Consider the following 20,293-nt stretch of genomic DNA (forward strand, 5'->3'; position numbering starts at 1 on the left):
AGCTTTGAGGATGATAACTGTGTTCCTAGCTGTTTAGATTGAGATCCTCCTCGGGTGAGATGTACCGCCGGCGATCACAAATATTCCTTTTGTGAGAAGATGAAATTCTTGAAAATCTATAACCTCCCTTGGGTTAGTTGTTTATTGCAATAAAGGAAAAATACATACGGGCAATAACGTCTGTCAGAGGCCTTTGAAACTGTAGGAAAACAGCAACTGAAGGCTTAATGGAAGCCATGATGATGATTGACTCAGCGACTGCAGCAACGGACCCGTGGCGGTGTCATAGAAACACAATATGGAACATCACATTTCCAAGCTTCTGTGAGTCCGCCTCTCGCGGAGAGAACCGCGGCCGCATGTGGCTACAGCGCGGTGGAGCTGCTCAATGCGTCCGGATCCGTCACAATGAATCATCTCCCGCATCTCGGTTCCAAATGCTTCCCTCTCCCTGCTGGACTTCATCATGCAGGACTTGGGGGGGGGGGGGTCTTTCTGTGGACAAACACACATTCTCAAATGAATGGGAAATAATCAGCCTTTGTTTTCCCAAGCAATTTGCAGAGCTTTCCGCTTTATTCCTTTTGTCTGGGAGGCAAACACCTCATTGTGGTCTAAATTCTCCAATATCGAGCCACAGCAGTGATATCGTAGACGCCACTAACTAAGCGCAAGGGGAAAGCGAAAGCAAAGGAAACCTAACAAACGTACAGGCATAATGCGGCCTCCTATAAATCCTCCTTTGCCTTAATGGTCTGAGTAACCGGCCAGTGAGCAGCAGCTGTCTTGGTGGCCACGCTCCCCTCCCCCACCCTCAACCAACCCCCCTGAGACCCTGAGAGGACGGAGCAGCACAATAAAACAACCATGGTCCAGCAGAGGCCTGGGCAATGATATGTGATGCCGTTTTTGTATTTATTTTGTGACTACAGAGGTCTGTAGTGTGTTTGGCGCAGGACTTAAAAGAGATCAGTCAATGGTGAGTTTAAAAGGGGTCAGTTCACGCAGATTAGAAAAGGCATATTTTCATATTCACCATGCGTTTAGTCTCAGTAAATCATGTAATGTGTACGTGGAGAGCTGCGGGAGAGGGAGCGTCTTGAGAGATAGAATAACACCCTAGTCATTAGCTTTGGCCTTTTCATGGGATTTGTTGACAAGGAAAATCATAGTAGTTAAAGTAACATATAAGAAAAAAACTGAATTGTACTCCCCGAAATGAAACAGTGATTCGTCGTTGCAGAAAAAATGTGGTTCCTTCAAATAATCCACATTTTTATGGAATTAGAGCGGTCTCTAAACGATCATCTTCATATGCTCGTCAAACCTTCCCCTGTTTTATGTGTGAGGTTATATGTGAGGTAAACCGTCTTACTGCATGCATTAAATGTGTATGATCAAAGAGTTTAGTACGAACAATTAAGATTTGATCTTTATACTTTACACAGAATGAAACGGAAGGAGTGCATTAAGAGAGGGCACTCTTTCTGGCTGTGGCTGTTGATTTATTTATCTATCTTTAATTAGAGCAGTGATACAACATGCAACAAAGCCCCCTGGCAGGAATCCAACCGGTGAACGCTGCGCCTATATGGCATGCGCCTCAACCACTAAAGGCCACTGGGACATCCCTTGATTTAAGTGCAATCTTTCAAAAGCTCTGCTGTGAGCAGATTCAGGGTAAGTGGTGGAAATGTGTATTTGTATATTTATGTGAAATGACCCTTTAGTTGTGTGAATGTAATACATTCTAATAGGAGATCTCCTGTTCATAAAGATATGTTGGTGTCATAGTTCTTAATAGGGGACCCCTGCTCCCTCCCATTTTTACTTCACCACCATTAGAGAGAGAGAGAGAGAGAGAGAGAGAGAGAGAGAGAGAGAGAGAGAGAGAGAGAGAGAGAGAGACGCTGACTCCCACCGCTCATATCAGAGCTCGAGAGAGAAGCAGGAGGGAGAGAGCGGCTGTCACAGCGCAGATAGTCCACAACTTGTTCACGTGGAACCGCCAGCCGAGGAAAGAAATAATAATTACACGGACTTACAAATGCCATTAATCCCGTGACCGGTGACCGGAATGGAAATATACGAGCCGGCAATGAGAAGTGGTTCGATCCGGGTGGTCGCGTGAGCGCTGCAAGAAGAATAAACTCATGGTAGGTTTTTTATTTCACACATTTATTCATCTGCGATGTTTATCCTTATGTATTTTGATTTTCTGTCCATCATTTTTTTTTGTTGCCATATGTTATTGTCCGGTGAAGTTCATGTCCCCGGGGTTTCAGTCTCGAAATGGAAAAGTTTTTTTGGAGGGTGGGTGAGACGGCGGGGGGGTGGGGTGTGTGTGTGTGTGTGTGTGTGTGTGTGTGTGTGTGTGTGTGTGTGTGTGTGTGTGTGTGCGCTGTATACAACCGGAGACATCGCCAATATAACGGGCTCCTTTCAGCGGAGAGGCGCCCGCTGCCCGTAGAGAATGAATGGGTCACTATGTATTCTAATCTAACTCCAGAGTTGACTCAGTGCGCTTGGAAGTGGGAGAGAAGAGCGGCTGCTTGTGGAGTTAACGGCACGTAGACTCGCGTGTCGTGGAAGAATATCATAATTCATAAATCATAATATCAATTAGACGACTGTCGGGGGGGGGCAATGTAATCACATGTCTCCATCGGGTCTGTGAGGGACTGCTTTTAGTGCAAGAATGCGATATTAATCTCGCGTTTTTGTGCGTAAATATGTTTTTGGGGGCTTCCATTCATGAGGTGCGTGGCTCGGCTCGTCTGCCGTGAGAGCCAAAACAAAAGGATCTCCCGCTAACCAATGAGAGCAGGGGAAGCCTCGAGAGGGACGGAATGGTCCTCTCTTCCCTTTGTCCGATACCTGAGACACGAGAATATAGAGCACATACCACCGCGGGGCGACTGGGAATGCTGCTGGCCAAATGGATCACCATGTGGGTACAAGAGAGACATGTTGCGGTTCAAATACATAAATAAAGAGTTGAAGGTGGTTGCACACACAGAAGCATCTCATATAACTGCACAGATCATTAGATGTGATGCAGTATAGTGTGTTCAGGACCTGAGGAGCCATTAAAGCACCTGCTAATTAAACGTCCCACAGTTCACGCCACAACATCCCTAATTGACTTTTACATTTAAAACAGCAGACTCATTGAAATGCATCACGAGATGTAAGCGTCTGCAACGGGCGGATGCAGTATGGATTCATGGGAGGGTTGATAAGTTTTGTTTTAATGGTTAAGACATGCCCTCAGGGTGCATCACATCACGTTAACCTCCTCCCACTTCCCCTCATTACTTCCAAGTTGCACGAGTTAATGTGTGGAGTAGCGAGAAAAAGGGACTTTCAATTACGCACATTATAACCCATGATGGTTTCATACAAGCACGAGGAAAAGCAGGCAGATGGGATGCAAATGCAAAACAAAAGTCTTCAAGAGCAATAGCGCTGCAGCAGCTAATCGATTAGTCTAATTTAAACGTCTGAGTCATTTATCAAGAATACAATCTATGCACTCTGGCTCTACTGCTTCTCAAATGTGAGGACAAGATGGGTATTTGGTGTTGGACTTTTAACTGGAGAGAACCAGACAACCTTTTTTGTTGACATCTCTTATTAACCATGAGAGAAAAAACAATAATTAAAACAATAATTACGTGTCGCACTAAAAAGCACTTACAGTTATGAAGCATACCTCTCACAATGCAGAGTTTGCTTACAAGTTGCCACGGTGTGCGCGTGGGAAGCTGAGACGTAGGCGGTGGCGTAATCTCTCTCTCTCTCTCTCGCTGCAATATATGAGGATACAGCGAGTGGGATGGATGATTAGGATGATTTAAATGCCACGACTGGCAGCCACTCTGTTTTGTTTCCCCCGCCGCACATTTCCGTGGAGTGACTGAAGCACTTTGATGAATTACTCCGTCCGAACTAAGTTGAGCTGTAATATTTCCGGCCGATCGCTCTTGATTTAGATTTAGACGCTTTAACGTCGCTCTGATGGAGCATTCATTTAAAATAACTTATAGAGTAAATAAACAATGAATCGCGCTGTCACGCGTCATCACATCTGCATGTGAAACAAGACTTTGTGCAATTTAATAAAGAGACATGACTATGAATAAATAACAGGATGTGTATACGTCATAACTCCTCTATGAATTAGAAAAAAAAGCGAGATTTTATAGTCTCTCAGTCAGACTTTGGTTACATGTAAATGTGATCACAGCGGGAAATGCAGCTTTCAGATTGAATTTTTTTCCCCATCATTGGTTTTCATTTGAGATTCCAGCGATGCTCTTTCAGTCATGGACCAGCTGTGGACTAATTATTGCTACACAGACAAAGAGGGAATGCCTTTGTTATTGAAATATTCGGATTTCTAAAGGGAGGGGAATTCAATCGGAATGGCTGAGGGGACCTTGGGGAATTCAATTTAAATGGTCTTTTTTTAAAGTCACTTCATCATGCAGGCTGGGGAGAGTGTGGAAGCAAACGTACAGCAATGAGGCTGTTGCCCTTTTCAGATTCGCAGAGGTCATTAGACAGCGATAACACATATCCTCTGTTGCGCAAATGTAGAACAACAGACTGGATTAGTTGGAGTCCAGTAGATGAAACGAGTGCGACTTCAAAGCTGTATCTTTTGTAGTTTTTGGGGGAGTGCTTCCAGGAATCGGCTGGCAATATTTGACCTTGCCTTGTTGTTACATTAGTAGTGTGTCTTTGTGTGCACTTATAGTGAACTTTGTGTAACAGATTGGCTTTTATTAGCCGAGACATTTGTGGATCCAAATGAATACTTTCCTGTGTATTGTACTGTCATCCTGCGTTTTCTGTTGCACAGATGTAACAGGCTGTTGCTCTTGTTTATACAGTTTTCATTTTCAAAAGGAACGGAAATGTGCCTCTTTTGGAAATGAATTCCTATTTCCTCAAAGCTCTGGCTGCCTTATGATTCATATAAAATAACTAGAAACCCAAAGAAATGATAAACAGTGTGCGGCCCCCTGACTTGCAACTTCCTTTTGCTCCACTTTGTCTTTTGTGAGAACGCACGCTTGTCTGGGACATTTTGCACCAGACGGGACATCCGACTGCCCCAAAACCTCAATGTCTCATCCCCAAAACCTCTGACCGGTCCTTCAGATACCCTGCGATTCGCTTGTTTTCACAGTGACTCACACATTCTTGCCTTGCTCTGATAACTCCAACATCCCCCCCCCCTTTCTGTTGGATACATCTCCTTTTTTCAGCCTGAGAGCCTGAAGCAGCATTCTGTGTTTCTCAAATGGAGCATTTGACCTCTCTTTTAGGGGTCTTTTATTTCAGTCCCTGCTGCAGTAAGGTTAGTGTCAAGTATGCATCAGGGGGCCGCAGTGAGCCGGTTGATGGGGCTCCTCTGGGCCACAGGGCTCACGGACCGTTCATATGGACCCTCAACCATGCGTATGCGGGCAACATTAGCACATAACAGGGTCATCTGACCGCCCTTCAAATAAGATGTATACTCTAAAAGGCCTTTTACTCACCAGGGGCTTGACAACGCGCTAATGCAAAAACTACTCGCCTAAGTACATATTTCGCATCAAAACGATTCCTATACAAGCAGCGATGTGAGTTCAGAATTGGCCTTTTTCTAATACTTTTCTTCTCCCCACCACATTTTTGATTTTCAAACATACATTCGTAAATTGTACCTCTATGCAGCATTGCCGTTTGCGTTTGGGCAGGTTTTGAAAATGGACCTCAATGGATCAGATATCGTCTCCGTCGTCCTTCAGTGCTTGATTGACAACACTGTTAAAGCCATGTATTGATAAAACATGCCAAACATTCATTGCTTCCAGCTCCTCCAATGTGAGGGGTTGCTGCTTTGTTATATGTATTGTTGTAAAATCAAATATTTTAGACAAAACAAGCAATTTGGAAATTGCGATGATCATTTTTCATTATTTTAATCGATGGGCTAATCAATAAGAAAATCAAAGATGTTTGCGCCCCTGTTAGAGTCTTAGCATTTATGGTTCCCCAACTGAACGCGGCACATCCGTCCTCATCAGTATGCAGATTGAGTTCCTGCATCAACATTAACAAACCGACTGTCAGATGCTGTTTTGTTCCGTGTGTCTATTTAAAGTTAAGACCTGGGCCGCTCAGCAGCCTATCAAAATACGTCAGCTCGTAAAGATGCCATCTTTAGCTTCACTCCTTTCACCAGTAACCCTTTGTTGCGTAAATGTTTCATAGACAGGCTGTTCTTGTGCGCTGGCGTCTCGGTGACAGCAGGCTCCAGTTTTAGAATGAATGATCATCTGTCGGGGAGACGGCATCAGGCTGCCTTTCCGACTGTGCTCAAGTGCAGAAGTTGGACTTTGAAAATAATGGTGCATGCAGGAGACCGGTGATGGATGGATCCCGCGATGAAGTTATGTTATGTATTCCTGATGAGAGCAGTGGATCAGCGGGTGGGATTTATGTGGCTGTGAAGGAGCAACGGCTCCTGAAGATGCTGTCTGACTTAAGTAGCGGTCCGAGGCTATTTGTCATTGTGATTGATGAGCTTTCAGTGATTAAGCTAGCATGCTGACAGACATTAATCTGCTCTATCTCGTGAATGGCTTGCACAGAAGTTTTTATCTTTTTCTTCTTCTGCTGTGTTATTGGCTCTAGTAAACAAGGAGCATCTTGCATGCTTCAATCTTGTCTTGTCAGAGAGTCATTTTAAGTGGGCTTACTGTCATTATAAGCAGTACTTGACATTTATAAGTCAGATGAGTCACACATAAACATCTGCCTATGAATTCAAACCACATACGCTTTCTGGACACGTTAAGATATAAACATGTTACATTTTCAACTCCCCGTGGTGACGTTTTCTCCTGTGAGTTAGTCTCTATGTAAAGCAACAATTCAAAAGATGCACATTATTTATTGTATGCTGCACATAAAGCAATAATTGCAACAAATTATGTGAAAAAGCATGCGAGTGTGCGACTTACATATGTCTACACTTTCCTGCAATAACACGAGACACTGTGTGGGACTTTGAGGTGCTGAGTAAGAAGGTAAATCTGGCAACCCTGCGTTGCTGTGTGCTGCTGCCAAGTTGTGTGTGTGTGTGTGTGTGTGTGTGTGTGTGTGTGTGTGTGTTTGTGGGGTCATAGCTTGTATTAATGACGCATGGGTAACCAAACTGGCCTCTATTTCCCTCACCATCTGCACCCAGTTGTGCTGTCTAGATGGAGTCCGGCGAATGAGAACACAGCCCTCTTTTCCAGCGAGTGGTTTGATTTATGGGACTGTGTGGTGTGAGGATAATATTACTTATGCAGAGAAAATTGTGTTTATAATTATGTAAAAAAATCCTGTTTACTAAATACACAACTGGTCTTATCTCTTCATTATTAGCATTGCAATGGGTGGGAAAACATTATAGTTAAGCTTAATTGCTTTTGCTGAATTTGTTCTTGTTTTTATTTTTTTAGAGGAGCAGGTTTTGAGGCCCCCTCCCCAGGGAAGTGCATGAGAGATGTAGAGGGGCCACAGAGGGAGAGACGTGAGGTTCATCATAAATATGCTTGAGCTGAAGGACAATTACTTAAAAACTCTTAGCACCCAATTGCTGCAATTTTGTGTCCAAATTCATATTCAGTCATAGCTCAGTCACATCTTAACAAACAGCCATGTAAGACTTTGACAACCCATAATTTAAACTGATCTTCACTCCCACATGCCCCAAAGGTGTTTCCTGCAGCAAGACGAGGGTGGGATAGACGAGTTGGGATAGACGGTCGGGCGTCAAAAGCGTTATGGGAAACAGTCAAAGTTAGTTTCTTTCAGCCTTCAGACCTTAATTTTTCCACGACCACAACCAAGTAGTTTTAGTTGATAAGAAAACGCTCATTTGAATTGGTTTTGTAACGATTGGCATGTTGGTAAATGAGGCATGTTTGGCTCATAAAAGCTTCTGGTAAGAAAAAAAGAAAAATGGGGAGAAACGGCAAAATAGCTGTCAATTAAAAAGAAAATTACAGAGAGCATCCAGATTTCTGGATTACTGATTTTTAACAAGAATTAACAATGATTCAGTTTTTAAAATCTATATTTACTGCCCTTTGATCCTCGATGCTGTCATGTGTTGCCATGGAATCCCTTAGGTTAGCAGGTGGACTCTGTATTAGTGGTTGTGTGTGTGTGCGTGTGTGTGTGTGTGTGTGTGTGTGTGTGTGTGTGTGTTTGTAGACAGTATCTGTCTTCCAGATGTCCCTCTATTGAGCCTCAACACAGATCTGTGGGGGCCTCCACAATATACAGCGCCGGGGAGAGATGTGTTCATTTTCCAATTACCTTCGGCAACTCCTTTTAAATGAGCTACTGAGAAACCTTTCAACACCACGGCCATTTCTCACTACACTGTGGGTTTACTTAAAAAAAAAGATTGCTCTTGATAATTTCATGGCATCACTGAACTGCAGACAAGTTGAATTTACATGTACTCCATCTTCCTACTTAACCGAACGTATAGTTTAGTCGGGGATCGTAAGTGCATGTAGCAGCGGCCCCCCCGGGCAAATTTCACCACAGCGAGAAGGCAACATATTAACTAGCTCAGACTGGTAAAAAGAAAAACTTGCATGCACTTGCCACCTAGCTGCATGTCTGTTTGCGTTCAAAGGTCAACATTGAGTTCCGTTTACCAGACAGCCTCGAAATGCCCTGCAGAGGCGTCAGACGCATCTGCAGGGCTGTTTGCATTTTTCCGGCCTTTGGCAGTGAGGAGGCGCACTCCGACCCGGCCCGGGTCACAGGGAATTTGTACAAATGTTATTTCCATCGCCGCAGCTATCACTTCGTGGGATTATCCCTGCCAAGTTAATTTGGGGCTGGAGTTTTATATCTGTGCAGGCAGCTGCTGCCCGTATGAACCTTTGGCAAACCAGAGAGTTTTTTTTACACTTTGCAAGATGGATGTGCTGTTGTTCTTAGAACATCTATCACCCTCCCTACATTTGTCAGGACGTGGCCAAGCAGGTGGAGTCGTGATTAAACTGTTTTGTTGTTGTTGTTGCTATCTACTTTCAGAGCATACTGAACAGGGCAGCTGTATTATTGTGATTTATGCTAAACTTCACACTCAAATTACAGTGCAAGGGGATCCTTCTCCGAGAGAGGTGGAACATATTGGCATACCATAAGAAATGAAGATGCCTTTCAATTAATCCCCCGCATTAAAGAGGAGACCTCTTTATGCTCGCCCTTAATTAGGAGACTTAACCTGCCTGCCTGTCCGTTAAGCCCGGAGAATTTGTCCAAGCCTTCGTTATATTGTGGCGCTGCATGTATAATGCAGCAGGGAGAAGATAAAGCGCAGCAACTAATAAGTTGAAAATCCACAGGCCAAGTTAATATTATGGATCCACCGGGATGCCCTCGAGTTGCCTCCCTGAAACGGTTTGCGTCAGGCCCACTGCCGAGCGACGGGGCAGTAAGCCAGCCGACTCAGCCAGAGCCTACGTTTTGTTAATTCACACGTTTTCTTGGCAGTCATAGGCTAACACTCAATCCGTGCACATATCCCATATCTGGCAGGAGGCTCAGCGCGGTTGAGAGATGAAACTAGCTAAGTGTGAAACGCTACCGCACAGAATTACTACACGCTTCCTGCAGAACCTCAAGGAAGCAGGGAATTAAAGAGGAAAAGGGGAAGGCGCTCTGACAACATCACAGTGTTGTGGCGCTTCTCCTCATCGTACACATGTATTAAATAACATCACTTTTTTTCAGTTTTATGCATCCATGTTGTATCTGCATTAAAAAAAGAAGCTTAATTACTCCTGGAATCCTCCTAGCTGCAGGACTGAATAAAGATTATGTGTTTTTTTCCTTTTTTGGAAGGTACTCCAAGTTTTCCTCCAGCTTTAGTCACGAGTAAACACATTTGAGAAGACATTTGAAAAGCAGAGGCACAGCTCAACTGGAAAGAAAGTTTCGCTCAAGTCTCATTTGATTTAATAAATGAGCTTACTTGGCTGTCCAGCCCTTAGTGGCTTCAGTTTATATGACTCCACGGTACCGTCATCATCATCATCATCTTCTGTCTGCTGGGCAACTACTAAATATATCGGCCTACTGAGAGCAATGAATTACAAACAACAAGAAACATCCCAAGTGTCCCCTTCATTCTGATGAATGTAAGGAACATTAGTCAATGATAAATGAAAGACTCACAACACCTCTACATATTCATCGCACAACCATTGTGTTAACCTCAAGCATCACGTGTAGTAGTCACACGTACTTCGGAGCATTTCATATAATCACACCGTTGAATGCTAACAAGCTGTAAACTGTTTGCTAATTAGCCTTAAGTGTGATAGATTTAAAACAATTAACTTATCATTTAATAAAAAATTCCCAAAGTGGATCAACTGAATAATAAGTCACCACTGGGAATAATGACAGCACTTGTCAGGTGGAAACCTATTTGATTACTTATATTTCTCCATTTAATGGACTGTCTTCCTCTTTGTGTTGCAACGCTTTCACAAAACCAATCAGAAGAAGTCAAAACTGCTAAGAGCACATTTCCCACAAGTTTCTGAATGCATTTAAACTGTGGTTTCCAAGCTGGGGGGCCAGTACCACCAGTGAGCTGCCGGATAAATCTGAGTGGTCGCAAAACGGAAACAGAATCGACAAGCAGAAACAAAATTAGATGCTTTTCCCCCCCAGGATCAGTCACTCATGTTTGATGTTTTGGGCTACTCTTTTGTTCTCAGCTTCCGTTGGGAACACACATCCAGAGCACTTGGATCTATGTTTCCAATTTCTCGACTTTATTGGCTCTTATGATAGCCCCATTAAGTTTACCGAAGTACATACTTTATTTAGATGTTGCACAGATGTGCCATAAAAGGCACATTTCAGTGGCGGTTTACTAACTTTAAATGCAGTGCGATTCCAGAGAATAGAATAGTGTTCACAGATGTGTCCTACAAATGTCAGAGAGTGTCAACGGGCAAAACAACAAATAAATATAGCATTGAAAGTCCTCGCCACAACATTTCTGTCTTCTTTCCACACAAGTGTTGCGGTTTTCCCCCTAAATTTTCTGTAAGCCGATTTGGATCCGAGCCATTTATGCTGCACTGGGTTCAGAAGCATTCCACTGGAAACAGTAAACATTCCCACTGGATTAATTACCAACTGCTCCCCACCCCCTAGCTCTGTCTGCTTCTTGTCAAAAAGGAAGATTAACAGTAGATTGAACTTTGGTCCACATGTAGAGCGACTGCCTGTCAGGTCTCATGAAGAGAGAGAGGAGGGGAGCAGGTGCAGGTGTTGGTAGAGTGTTCAGAACAAAGGAAAAGGGACCACTTCGAGCATCAATGGTTTCATCGCGAATGTTCTTGCATCTTTCAATCAAGAATCGACACTTTCACTTGTTCGTTGGACTGTTTGGGGGAAGCTTTGTTTTTTTAGCCACCTTCTAGGAAAACCGTTCTGATGCCGAGTTTTTAGTGGTGCTCGATATAAATGTTTCAGGCTGCCACCCACGTTATTGGCAATTTCAAATCACGAGCAATGGACGTGATGTGGAACCGATTGGCACATATTTCACAAATCAAAAAAACAAACATCCAGTCCTCCTACGCAACACTGAGCGCCCAAGAATCAAAGTGGTATTTCACGCCGACTTCGTTCACTTAGCCCCCCCCCCCCCCCCCCCAACCCCCACAACAACCCACTCACAATAATGTGCCTCTGTCAGTCAGCATTATTGAACTCTGTCTCTCTATGTCTTTTCTTTCAACCCATCTGAAAATCTGTCAGCGATACAGCTTCATATTTATAGATTATGATCTAGACAAAAAACAAACTTCTGACCACTGACACAGAAAGCTAGACAAAGAAATGTAATGGAAAAATTGAATTAACGTGTCTTGAGGATCCCAAAAAATACCAGAAAACTCTCCAACTGTAGCAGGCAAGATAGAGAGATATACAGGAGGAAGTCTCCATCATTATTTGAATTCATCGAAGTTTACATTTTCTGAAGTTAGATAATAAGTTACAGACACATCACATCCAAGTTCGTCCTGATGCATTATTCATCGGAAGCCGCTGTGTGAACGCAGCACTGTTTTACATATGCCCCTCAAACTTGAAGCTCCTTTTCATTTCACACAAGACATCCTTGATTGTTTATTGTGTTGGAAATGCAGTTCTTCTATTAAAATGACAATTGTGTACTCAGAATTTGATGTAACGTACGCACGACCTGTCACCTTTCCTCTAATCTCCACATTAGCATTTTAAGTCCCAATTTAGCATCATTGTAAGTGTTCTGCTTAGAGACCAGAGCACCCCACGTGCTTCATAACATATCCATTACCACAATCAATAATTTAAGGAGCAGCCATTGTTTTTTTTTGCGCTTTTTAATGACACAATCATAAGCACTTATCCACCTCAGAAGGAGCCCAGGCTGTGGGAGGCTGCCAGTGAAATTAAAATAATGAATAAAAGATAAGACGCAGGAAAGTGCTGAACTGGGACTCCTCCGTCTGAGATCCCAGCTGAGCATCAGTTATGAATCCAGGGCAGAGGCCACATTTCTCGCCACCCTCCGCAGCAGTGAAAGTGTCCAGAGGCTGTGTTGAGAATTTGACCCGGCGGCTCCTCGGTCGGGTCACGGTCAGGTCCTCTGGTCTCCTGGGGGGGCCTGCTGCCGGACTTCCTGGAGATTAGATTCTGATCTTTGGTCAACAGTGTGTGTGTGATCTGACGGAATGTGATGGATGACTTCTCCCTGGGTAGTATGACGAATGAATCCACTCTGAGCCACAGAGAATACTGATCTTATCCTTCTTGCTCGCGTTACATGGGTCTGATTTACATGATGAGATGGGGCTGCAGGCCCTGGGGGCGCTGAAGAAGGAAGTGGCATATTTGACAGGTCACAGGTCTCCTGCTTGCTTTATTATCGCTGAGCTTTGTGGTACATTGTAGCCCAATGCAATCCTGTTTCCAGATGTTCTCCCCAGCTATTGTAGGGTGTAATTTCACATCTCAGTAGCTCGCTTTGGTTCTTAATGGATGCCTTTTCCCATTGATTTCATTCATTTAAATAGAAACTTTATAGTTGAAGCAGTTTACATTTTGATAATGCATTTATTACAAGTATAAATTTTGATGATTGAATTTGGTGACTTGATGCATTATTTGAGATGTCCTCACCACAAGAGGACCAAATTTACTGTAAAGTTTAGTGAATTATATTTTCTTGGAGCAGGAAACATCTTATGCTAGGAGACAAAAACACCTAGTATGTTGTAATTTTTTAGATTTAAACAAAATCAAACCCCAGTTTTGATACTATTTTCATCTCTTTTGGTTGTGACAGAGTCTGCCAATCCCGGGCTGGATTCAGATGGTTAAGTTACTTCCAATGCAAGCCCAACATTTTCGACTGCAGCTGCTTCACATTTAAGCGTTCAAATTCCCGAAAACACGGAGTGACTTTTACTGTGAAGCAGCCAGAGGAAACGCAACATATTTGTCCCTGCTGTCAAGCGCTCACTGCGAACCTTCATCAGAAACAGTCAACAAAACAAGATAGTGGTCATATTCTAACTTGTTTCATGAGCGAGTCATTTTTTTAATAATAGAACAAGAAGCAGCTCCAGCGAGCTGCTAGATGAAGCGTTGCAGGTGACAGACACCTCCAACTAGCCAATTGTACGGTGTCCAGATTGTTTGGTTTCACTTTAAACAGATATACTAGCTGCTATTCTGTTGCTTTTCGGAGAAAGTAGACACTCACAGAGTGTTTGCTGTAGTGTTAAACCACTCTGGCTGGTAGCATGGTAACCACAGGTCTGGCCAAATCATCCAGGATTGAAATCTCAAGGATTTCATCTTTAAAATCAGTTAAAACCAATACAATAAAAAAAAATAAACAATGGAAAGAGCTCTTGTCCCTTTAACATCCCCCCTGCAACTGAAAATAGCCTTGACAATGGAGGAGGCAGTGTTAGTGTCATCAGCAGCTATTTATCACCCGCCCACTTCAACCAATCGCAAGGTTGCTTCAGTGTCACATGTCAGACTCAGTCTCATGGCTGTACCACCCTTGCAGTGGCCTCACGCTGAATTTTAATTATTATGAGTGGCCTGGTGGAAAAACATCTTCCACCAGCTGACACAGCGATGACACCCTCTTTGTTCCTTCTTCTGTCGGCTCCTATCGCGCTCTCGCCCAATGCTACTTCCTGTGTTTTTGGTGGACGTCAACCAAAATCCACTTCCCGTCTCTCGGAAATGTTAAGGGGTCATGGCAGAGAGGATGAGCAGATTGTTTCTCAGAAGAGACCACGCATTATATGCATGTACACAGCCCTTCAGCTATATTGGCTTTTACCGTCAGATCATTAGCTATTAGTGTAGAAAAAGCCATAACGGCTCGAAGATGCAGCCAGTATTCTGCTTACAGTCTGAAGTCATTAGTAGTTTACTCGATTCTTCAGTTGTTTTTGTTTTTTCCACACTTGCTTTGGAGGATCTGTAAGTGGTCATGAAGGGGAAATGGCTTTTCAGACGGGCTTGTTCCTGAATGACAAACTGCTTTTTCAGTATTACGATGGATGGTTGAAATCAGTCGGTGAGAGTAGGTCGAGAGTACTCCCTGGCAGCTGCACACAAGGACTCTGTGGACAGAATGTGCTATGCTGTTCTCAAGGTCTCCCAAGCCTCTTCATCACAAGGCTTCCAGTCCCCATCAGTTGGTGCTCATGTTTATATTCCTCCACACCTAGAATGTAGCTAAATTGCAGAGCTCGCTTGCTTTGTCTCATTTCTCTTTTCTCTGGCGATGTGGTTGTGAAGGCAAGATAGGAGCAGATTGTTGTTTATGCTGTGCACATTTCACTGGAATTAATCTGTTTTTCCTCCTGTCACAGACAGAGTATATGGGGACATGTCCATGTTTGTGTCTGTATAGGGAGGAAGCAACACTGTCACACTCACTTTACACACCTGCACAACGTATCAGGGGTAATCACTGCCTGGCACGATAACCAATTGTGTTAAGACGATATATTGTCCCAGAAATAATTGCAATAAACTATATGATAAATGTAGGAAAAAGGCTGCTGTTTCTTCTGCCATCATGCTCGCTAAAATGATCGGTGACTTTCTTATGTAAACAAACAAGCATGCGAATACAACGGGCCGTATCCCGGCCAGAAAAAAGGATCAAGGTCATGTCCATATAATGTACAGTGACTCGATAAGATACAAATTATTGAAGTTTTGTCCATGTATTGTATGCTAAATCGTCAAAATGATCGAGGTCACGTCTATATATTGTATGATAAGTCATAGTATTACTGTGACAGGCCTATCAGTCAGTACATCACCTTCTCTGTGCCTCAACTATCTGCAGCTTTTCCAATGCAGTGTGCATCCACAGAGTAATCTTCACTCTTTGTCCAATCACATCTTGATTCCCTCCACCATATATCTCTGATTTAATTTGGTATTATGCCTTGTTTATCCAGTGATTAAATTGTCTTTTACCATTTTTTTTTTATAGCTCTTCGTTGTCATATGGATCAGGCTATGGATCTGTGGGAAACCTCAGGTAGCTTTCCACTGCTTTTTAAGTCTTCAACCTCAAGCTGCCTGTTGCTCCTACAGATAAGTGTAATGCGATATGTTAACTACAATGCCATGTTAACATCGCAGAATAATAAAATATACTCATTTATATGACATATGTCTTCTGGTCCTCTGAAGACGGACACATATACTGAGGAAAATTGTCTTACAGTGTCTTCAACAGCTTCCTGCACCATATTTCAAAGAGAAAAGGAGCAGGAAACATCCGAGTCCTTTTAATCTTCTCCAGCAGTCAAAGATGAAGACAACAATACAGGGAGGTCTGCGGGGATAGCTCTGATATTTTAACAATATTCTGTGATATGGAGCAGCACCTTCCATGTAGCCTGAGTGAGCTGGCACTTTGCTATTGAATTCAAACAACAGAAAAGGCATTTCAGGGACCCATCAGAAATACCAGTCAGCCTAAGAAGTAGGACAGCGTGCTCTCCAGTGCACAGACGGCTTCTCCAGCCAGGTATAATGATCATGCGTCGCTGTGGTTTGAGGAATGAATGATTTAAGGGCTGTGGAGTGTTTTCTGTCATTCCTATTGTGTGAGAGCATTTACCGGACTATGGAATACGACCACAAGTCACGGGCAGAATAGGAAAAGCAGAGCACTGTTCCTACCCTGCAAGTTAAGGCCAGTATGTTTGTATCACCACTTCACCAATTTTGTCTCCAATCATTTTGTCTCCAATCAATGCCAAAGAAAGTGAATTGTCAGGACCACAGCATGATAGAAGCTGTAATGTAACCAGTTTGAAATGTGATGGATTAATCGTGGGGAACAACAATAGATTTCGATTTGTATTCTTTTCTTTTTTTTTCGAGGTACAATAAAAAACAATCTGTCCATCTCCACTGCTTTTTTTTTTCACCAAATAATCAATTTGACAGCGATAAACACAAATAAAAGGAATTGTTCAGCGGAGAATAAAAGGTACACAAGAGAACGGCAATTAGCTGGCAGTGTGTGAGACTGGCTTCCAGAGCGGAGATGGACGGCTAGGAGCGGAGTAGCAGACAGACTTTAAACAAATCCGTCTGATTGCCTGTTTCACTGATCCGTCTCTGAATGACAGGGTAGTCCGTACTGAGAGGTCTCCCTCTGATGAGTTATTAAGGCCGTGGCAATTCCATTCGCACCACACAGCGAGGGAGGTATCAGCACAGCATGGAGGCCATTACCACGGATGCCAATGTCTCTGAAGTTAATTACAATCATTATGAATTTGAGTTATCTGCGTGTTCAATGTGTTTGATCTCTGCAGTCAGATGACACTTACTTGGAACTTTCTGACTTTCAGACTCGCCGAGTCTGCGATATTTGCACCACACAGTTTCTAATATAGCATGCTTTATAAAAGGGTTTATATTTTGTACCTTATATTATTCATTAAGGCTTAATAGTTCAGTGATAAGTCAGTAATAACAACGTTTTTGCTTCTCGGTTGTGAAACAAAACCTCCATCATCTTTTTTGCTTGCTTGTCTTAATCAATTATATATTATTATAATCTTGATGGCCAAACCTTGACAGGTTTCTTTATTAATAAGTTGAGTGCTGGAGGGAGAACACACAGATGTTCATCTTAACCCGGTTTTTATCTTTTTTGTTTAAATATCAGATCGACTGTTCAGAATGATTTGGTGAGATATAGGAACAATAGAAACGAATAAAATAATCAGTCAACAAAGACTAAACCAATGCTCAGCTCCTTCTGCCGGGCAGCTAGCAATACGCTTCTATCTGCTCCTGAACTGAAGCAACTTTCAAAAGACAGATTAGTTCATAAGACATTCAAATATTATTTCTGAGGAAACAGTCGTTTTTGATACATTACATTAACTGCAACATGGTACAGTCCGAGTTCCCTCTTTCATGAAGCCCATTGGATGCGCTCACTTCATGTCCAGTTTGGACCCCATGAACAGCAGGTTTTACATTGCATATAACCAAGTAACTCATTTGAATTGAATGTGTTAATAAATCGAGTGAGCATTTCTCTTACTAAACCATGTCAGAGGTGGAGAAATATAAATAAATGCCGTAAACATTCTCCTTCAACGGGGAAAATGTTCAAAACAATACTTTTTTACTATTATTTGAAGGTTTGGCTGCAGAAAAGGTAGATGACGCAACCATGTCTCTTTGTCCACTGCCCTTCAGCCATATTTCTGTTTAAGTTAAGCTGTTTCATCATGTTTGATGGACAGGAGCAATGCTTTTGCTTTATGAATAGAGCAGAACTGTCAAGCTGCCAGTCGCCCACTGCTACAGTTTGGCGTCTGATTGATTTAGATGTGACTTCCCTTGAGGGTGACTCGTCAATGCCACAGTCTCTTTTACCTCTTTCTCTTTCTCTTTTTACCTTAATGCCCTTTTCTTCCTTCCCCCTATTTTAAATAGCATTGAGCACGAGCACCTTGATGAAGGACACACACAGTCAATAAGTGCTAATGGCATGACGACTACAAATGAGCGCATATGTTCATCAATAGCAAAATGCAATCCTGAAAATGTCATCCTATTTTTAACACTTTTATTACACAGTGTAGTGTCCCTACCTGTGATGGAACAGGACAACTGACCGGCAGTAATTACCACTCTGTAAAAAGCAAACCTCTTAGTCTTTTTGGAGCTTTCATCACTTGTTGAAATAGGAGCCTACAGACTATTTTAAAGAACAATAAGAACATTAACTTCTTGTGGTGACATTTATCCAAGACAAGCAATGGGTTTTAAATTACACTACTTCAAATAAAAACTGTATTTGAAGTAGTGTAATTTAAAACCCATTCATACACACACACACACACACACACACACACACACACACACACACACACACACACACACACACACACACACACACACATACACACATACATACATACATACACAATCCTGCTCCTAAAACAGGTTGATGTTCCAGCTTCTTGCATTGAAGCCATGACTCTCCAACCCTCCCATTCACTGACAACGTGGCCAGACAACGTCTTGGGGGCTGGCAGTCATTCTTTTCAGAGCTGGCTTGTTATTCCTGCACCTGTCTCCTGGAGAGACTGTTGCTGTGGGGTGTCGCAGAGGGCCCAGCTGGGGGTAAATGGCATTGCGTGAGCAGGGAGGCAGGCGGTCTCCAGCCAGCCTCTTATCAGCTCTGCCGCGAGCTCCATGAATACAGAGTTGAGTGACGGTAGTGGCCGATGGGCGATGGTGGCGGCGGCCAGACAATATCAGCAGCCGTGAGGCGGAGCGATGACTCACTTCCATAAGAGCCTTCATCGCATGATGTGTGCAGGTATAAAATATGTCAACCTCATGCCTGTATCCATGCAGTTTTGAGGCTTCAGCCATATTCCCGTACATCTCACGCATCCTTTGAAAAAAAGGTCCTATAAACCCTTGATTCTGCTGGCTTTTTTGTCATTATGCTGTATTTTATTCACTGCCGTCGTGTTGGCTCACCTCCAGACACTCAGAAAGCCTCAAGGATGAAACGACTCGTTGCTGCTGCAGGAGCTTTATCATTAAAGATCCCCAATTCTTTCACCCTTTAGACATTGGTCCTACTTTTATCTGTGGGCGACTGATGATCCATGTGACTTCACAGTGAGGAATACTATTTTCTGATTATAAAATCCCTTCTCTGGTCCAAGCCGGGTCTCTCTTATATTCGTGTCTCTCCCCAGGAGAGTCTGACACTCAGCCTCGTAGTTTCGAGGCTGAATGCATCCCTCGTGCTGACGCCCTAATCACTCCTTCCACATTGTGACCGTTGCTCAGGGAGGGTGGGAGGATGTTGCTGTGCTGTTTGATTAAAACAGGAAGTGTTATAGGCGGAAGTCAGTGGAATCAGTTGCGAAACGCAATAGTTGTGGAATTAATAATCACACTTAAAAGTCACATTTTCCAAGACATGGTTTAAAGGATCACAAGTTACTTCTTAATTTCATTTTATTGGTCAATATTCAGAGCAGACATATTCCCGTCATTGTATGTTGCTAGAACTGCGGAAGCACAGACGTTTAAGAGAAATTCCCTTCAGCTATCTAATCGTTGGACTGCTTCCACAAAGAGGCATTACTTTGTCATTGGGACTTTCTGAGACTGAGGGATGTGATGACATGCTCTTGAGAATGTACATTTCCCTCCCTCGAAAATGGAAAGAATTTCAATCAGTGCCTGCGAACTGGTTTCCAAATGGAGCAGATACACGAAAGTCAGCATTTGATCAGTCTATTCTTTGTCACAGTCTTGCATCAATAAAACTTCTGGAATATCTGACGCCTCTTTCAGCCATTGTGAATAAGAAACAGGAAGCCTCAGCTACACAGACACGTGTGGGTGGAAAGAAAGGGTTATCTAAAGTATTTTTTGAGGTTTTAGAAGTTGCTGCGTCAGCCCAGTTATGAAACAGTGAGTCAATGTAAGCTGACTGTCTTTTTCCTCTTACTATATAGGCAGGCGTCAGTGGATGAGGTGGGCTGTTCTCCACAACCCATCATGGACATCAACTGTCAGCCGTTCCACCATCCCAAAACCTCCTGTCCCGCTGGATCCCGCTCCGTAACGCCCCCCTGTGTCTGATCCTCTTGATACC

This window comes from Taurulus bubalis (genome assembly GCF_910589615.1).
Source record: "Taurulus bubalis genome assembly, chromosome: 2".
NCBI classification, from domain to species: Eukaryota; Metazoa; Chordata; class Actinopteri; order Perciformes; family Cottidae; genus Taurulus; species Taurulus bubalis.